The sequence below is a fragment of the Microtus pennsylvanicus genome, chromosome 2, assembly GCF_037038515.1.
Source record: "Microtus pennsylvanicus isolate mMicPen1 chromosome 2, mMicPen1.hap1, whole genome shotgun sequence".
NCBI lineage: Eukaryota > Metazoa > Chordata > Mammalia > Rodentia > Cricetidae > Microtus > Microtus pennsylvanicus.
The window spans coordinates 82,217,771-82,223,868 of record NC_134580.1 but is presented as its reverse complement, the minus strand read 5'-3'; positions in this window follow the sequence as shown (position 1 = coordinate 82,223,868).

Here is a 6,098-nt window from a genome sequence, read left to right as displayed (position 1 = left end):
TTTCTCTGTCTCATCTCTAAAGTCCTATGGTTTCTCCAGAGAACAGCATTGCCATATGATGTGTTATAACGTCTGCTCTGATACTTCTAATTCTGACATTGGATTAGAATTCCAGGTTAGCTAGAAGATTTCCCCTTTCTACATTGTCTCTACTTTAAAACAGCTTTAACAGAACAAATGAAATGTCCCGAGTCCAGTGTCCATCTGGAAGGGACCTTAGGAGCTGTCTGTTCTCCTGCAGAAAAGCTCTGTTCTTCTGTAGAAATGCCTCTTCAGTCCAAGATTAGAGAAACCGGTCTGGGACCCTTTCTGGGTTCATTATCTCTAAGCCAATCAGGTCACAATTCCATAGCCCACCAAGGTCAGAAGAGCCTGGGTCAGATTCAATAACAAATTCTTATGATTATCTTGGGACTTCTTTGCTGTCTGTTTGTCACTGAGGACCTCAGGCTGCCAGAGGAGTCAGGTGTGTTTGGGGGAAGGGGAGATGGGGAGGGAGAAGTGGAGGATGGGGAGAGCTTAGGGAAATGGGATTGTTGAGATGGAGGAAGGGTGTATATGGGAGCAGGGAAGAAGATATCTTAACTAAGGGAGCCATTTTAGGGTTGGCAAGAGTCTTGGCTCTAGAGGGGTTCCCAAGTGTCCAAGGGGATTTCTCCAGCTAGGTCCTTTGGCAGCAGAGGAGAGGGTGCCTGAACTGGCCTTCTCCCATAGCCACACTTATGGATATCTTGCATATCACCATAGAACCTTCGTCCGGCGATGGATGGAGATAGAGACAGAGAAACACATTGGAGCACTGGACTGAGTTCCCAAGGTCCAGATGAAGAGCAGAAGGAGGGAGAACATGAGCAAGGAAGTCACGACCACGAGGGGTGCGTCTACCGACGGAGATGGTGTGACTGATCTAATGGAAGCTCACCAAGGCCAGCTGGACTGGGACTGAATGAGCATGTGATCAAACCCGACTCTCTGAATGTGGCTGACAATGAGTGCTGACTTTTGACAAAGAAGCAAAATTGTGAAATGGAAAAGAAACATATTTAACCTTATTATTTACTTTTAATTCACCTGAAGTTGTAGTTCTCAGAGGCTTCTTATTTTAAACCTGTATTGCAGCTTTCAGTTGAAATTGCACTGCATGGCAGGGGGAAGAACACAATCTCTCTCGGTCTGCCAACCTGTCTTTCTAAGCTCTGGCGGGCAGATTTTTAAATATCTTTTTTTTTATTTTAACTTGTAAATCATAAAATTAGGAGAATTTTTGAATTCTCTCCTTTGTTTTATTGATTGACTCTGGGGTACTGACTGTGGGAGGTTAAATTTGCTCTCTAAACTTACTTTTGCTCCTGCTTGCCTTTTACCCAAAGGTGGGTTAGAATCAGGTGACTACTGTGCTCACATCGTGTCTCAGTCTCAGTGGTAACCTAGGTAATTCTTGGGCCAAAAGCTGTTTTCCTACCTCTTTAACAAGTGATAAAAGTTGCAATTCTGCATCTATCACACTTACAGATTTTAAGTATCTTTGCCATTGTTTTTCTTCTACTCTTATAACTCCCTTTAGCTATCAACATATGTAACTGAATACTCTTTTCTATTATTTACAAATTTTTACTCCAGATCTAAATTTTGTCCCGTTTGTCTACACTTTTTTAAATTCTGATCTCTATTTTTGAGTGCTCAATATTCACATATCCACCAACTTTTTTCTCATTGGTTCCTCACATCTGGTCGCTTATTCCTTGTTTTTTTTTTTTTTTTGGATTTTGCAGATCAGCCCCACATTGGGTGCCATTATGTCAGAGACTGATGCTAGCCCGGACCTTCAATTATTTCTCTGAACCAGACTCCAATATAAACTATCTCTCTCTGGACTGGCGTGGAGGTGCAGAAATAAAGACACAACTCACATGGTTTTGTTGGGAAGGAGATTCTCAGTGATCCCCCATGAATTCCCGAGTTCACATCCTGAAGAATTCCTCTCATTTATTTTCCAAACAGCTTTTTATTCCAAAACATAAACTGAGTGGGAAATATATTAGCATTCTGTTTCCTAGGTATCCAGGTGAATGGATTTTAGTCATGTCCACAACTCCCTGTGTGCTCTCTATGCTAGCTGGCATGTAGGCTTGAATCAGCATCTCTATCAGGCATCCTCCAAATTGCAAAGCAAGGAGCAAAACAACATCCTAACCCTTTGTTAGGGCAGGGACAGCTTGTCTGGAAGGCTACCTGACTACCTCAAGTTGGGCCTATGGCTTTAGAGCCTGGCTGCCACAGCATATAAAAATATGAGCCTACAAAAGACCACATTAAAATGTTATTATATAGCCAAAGAAGGTATGCAAAGAGACTGACCAGAATTATAAAGTGATAGAGGATTAGAAAATAAAAGATTATAGAATTAAAGATTTGGAGAAAAAGTAGAAATAAATAAGAATAAAGAAAAAATCTTTAAAAGAACTAAGAAAATTGAACAGCATTTGTGCAATTAGAAAGAGAAAAAGAAAGCAGTTTCCTGTAGCAAAATAATGGATATTTTATGAGGAATGATAAGCAGTGATTTTCAGAGCTATCCTTCAGAAACCATAAAATTAGAACAATAAAAATACAATAATTTCAGGTATGTTATATATAAGTATTTTGCATATATTCATTGCACAGTGATAAATTTCATAAATCCATTCTCTTTTTTGATTCTTTTGAATGTGTATAAGATAACAATTATTATTACGGTATTTTTGGGTTTTACGTTCTAAAACTCTTTGAAGACATTCTCAATTTATCAGTTGTGAATTTGACTATCTTTTTTATTTGCAATGCCCTTCATCTAGTAAGAACTAAAAATTTACCGAAAGTGAATTTAGCCTAAAATGATAACTCATAATTAGAGAAGAGTGAGATATAAGTACAGCAAAAATACCAGAAGATATCATATATGATAAATTAGGAAGATTAGAATTAAAAGACAACAGTGCCAACAGCTAAATTTTTAGTACAGGGAAAGTTATATAAATATGTCTAGACCTGTTTAACTTGAGGTCCATGCAACAAGAGGGAGCCTCATTCCCTACAGTGCCTGGATGGCCTGGATAACCCAAAGACTTGGGATAGAAGCAAACACAATTGGAAAAAAGATCAATGAAGTGATTCCTAATAATATTCTGCTATAGTCATAGATCAGTGTCTTGTCCAGTCATCTCTGGCAGCAGATGTGAGTGGGTGAAGAGATCCACAGCCAGACATTATGTGGAGAGAATGTGTAAATTGGAGGTCTCTGTCTGCTCCCTCCCCTCAGAGATCGGGGACCTCCAACAAAGAGGGGGAGTAAAGACTGTAGGAGTTAAAGGGGATGGAATACACCAGGAGAACATGGCTCACTGAATCAATTATGCGGGGCTCACATGAGCTCATAGAGACTGAAACAGTAGGCACTGGGCCTGCATGTGTCTGCAGGAGGTCCTCTGCATATGTCATGACTGTCAGCTCCGTGTTCTGTGAGACACCTAACAGGAGTGGGGGTCTCTGGCTCTTCTTACCTGCTCCTTCAGTGCTTTTCCTTCTGTTGAGTTGCCTTGTCCTGCCTCATCTGAGGGCTTTTGCCTTGTCCTATTGTATTTTGCTTTGTCCGATTTGGGCTGTCATCTCTCATCTCTTAGAGACCTATTCTTTCTGAAGAGGAAACAGAGAGGGAGTGGCTCTAGGTGAGAGGGGAGGTAGGGAGAGGTATGAGGAGTGGAGGCAGAAGATTGTAGTTGGGATGTGTTGTATGAGAGAAGAATCTTTTCAATGAATAAATATAGGTATGAAATACAAACATTAAAAAAGTTTCTAGATTGTACACAAGGACAAGATGTTCATTTACTTGGAATCCATACTTACCCACAGAGAAAACTCCTAAGACTGGTGTTTGGAATTGTCTTCACTTACACATTAGCCCTACTTGAAAGTGCTGTTTCATAAACACATTCTTTACACTCATAACTATTGAAATATCCAGGATGAGAAAGACCATCCCATGTCTTTGCCTAGTGTAGTAATTAATGCTTTTCCTTGGCCTATACAAAAGTATGAACCAAGGAATACATATTCCAAGACATTCAGTCCTTAATGATGGACAAGGTGTTTGGTATTGACGTTCCTAATACAGAGTCATCAAGTTCAATATCTTCACTGAGCAGTGCTCATGTAAACCATCCTCCATGTTTATTTCTTTTTCAGTCTAGAAATATTGCAAGCTTACTCACACACTCAATTGAAATACTTCATATTTGAAACTTCTCAATTTGTTTGGAAAATCTCTATTTTTAATTATTATTGTGGGAAATTTAAATGATTGTGTCCTTTTCAAATAAATACATACACAAATAAAAGAAAATGACTTTGTAGCCTCAAATTTTCTGGACTCAATAAACTAAATGTTTAGTTGTTCTTTTGATACAATGTCCTTTTGTGTATTCCAGGTTGGCCTCCTGGCAATCCTCCTGCCTCAGTCAACTAAGCTGTGTACCAACATGCCCAAATAGCTTAAAAATCCTTTTCATGATTTCTCATTTTCTTTCTCACTTTACACCACACTTTAAAACTTTCTATTTTTCAAAATTCTTTACCAGTATTTTTTCTAGTTGCTGTTCAAAAATAAAATTAGTACAAACATAACCTATAACTGATAGGAGAAAATCAAAAAATAAATATAAATCCACGGAACTTTAGATATTCTTTTGTTTTTAAATTATCCATATCATATCTAAAAATGAAATTAACTGTTTATAAAAGAATCTGAGATGGATATGAATTAGAAGTAGAATTTTAACCATTTGAAAATGCTAGGAGGAGGAAACTGCACAAAAGTCTCCCATCTTCAATGTCATATCCCTTCCTACTCTCTTATTCTGTTTTCCTTTGTAGTTTCCTGTGGTTGATAAGTTCTGTGATCTACTTGAGAGTTTGTCATTTAGTTTTCAGGATTGTTTAAGCTAACTCATACCTTTTGTCTCTGGAAATTAAAACTCTCATATATTGAACATTTTATTTTCTTGAAAAATGTTAAATGTTTTCTCTGTATTTTTGCAAGTCCCTCAGGTAATGTGATACACAGGTGTGTTCTGCTGTCTTCCACTCTGTGGTCTCTTGACTTTTTGTATATGCTTCTCTGCCACGCTAAACTACTAACACTGGAACTCTGTTTCTTACTTTATTGCTCTAAATAATAGAAAATTTTCCAGGGAAGGAACATTGCCTTATATAACTATACATCCACAAGTTTCTGTCAAGATTTAAACATCCAATGAATACCTGTTTGACAAAACAAAACTGCATAACTACTGAAAAATTAGTCCTAAAATCATGTGTAAAGAAATAATTAAGGGCTGGAGAGATGGCTCAGTGGTTAAGAGCATTGCCTGCTCTTCCAAAGGTCCTGAGTTCAATCCCTGGCAACCACATGGTGGCTCACAACCATCTGGAATGAGGTCTAGTGCCCTCTTCTGGCCTGCAGACATACACACACACAGAATATTGTATACATAAAAAATAAATAAATAAATATTTTTTTTAAAAAGAAATAATTAAAATAGTTTAAACTCGGATTATAAAAATAAGAGAACAATAACTCATGATACATTTGTCCAAGCATGAATTTTAGTTTCAAGAAGAGCACATTAATTCATAACACTGCCTTTAAAGTCATAAATGCTTCACAATAGATTGTGCACACAGCAACAAAGCAGGGTAAGAACATCAGTCTCGGGGCTGGAGAGATGGCTCAGTGGTTAAGAGCTTTGCCTGCTCTTCCAAAGGTCCTGAGTTCAATTCCAGCAACACATGTGTTCACAACCATCTGTAATGAGATTTAGTGCCCTCTTCTGGCCTGCAGGGATACATGCAGGCAGAATACTGAATACATAATAAATAAATCTTTTGAAAAAAAAAGAACATCAGTCTCCTCCCACAGACTCCTCTAAAGCCGTTGCTCTCTGTGTCCTACACACTTGCTTTCAAAAGCTTCTACAAACCACTAGAATGTGCTAAGATAGTAGAAAAAAAATCTGTATTTAATACTGGTAGAAGATACCCTGAAAACTCATAATCTTCCATAA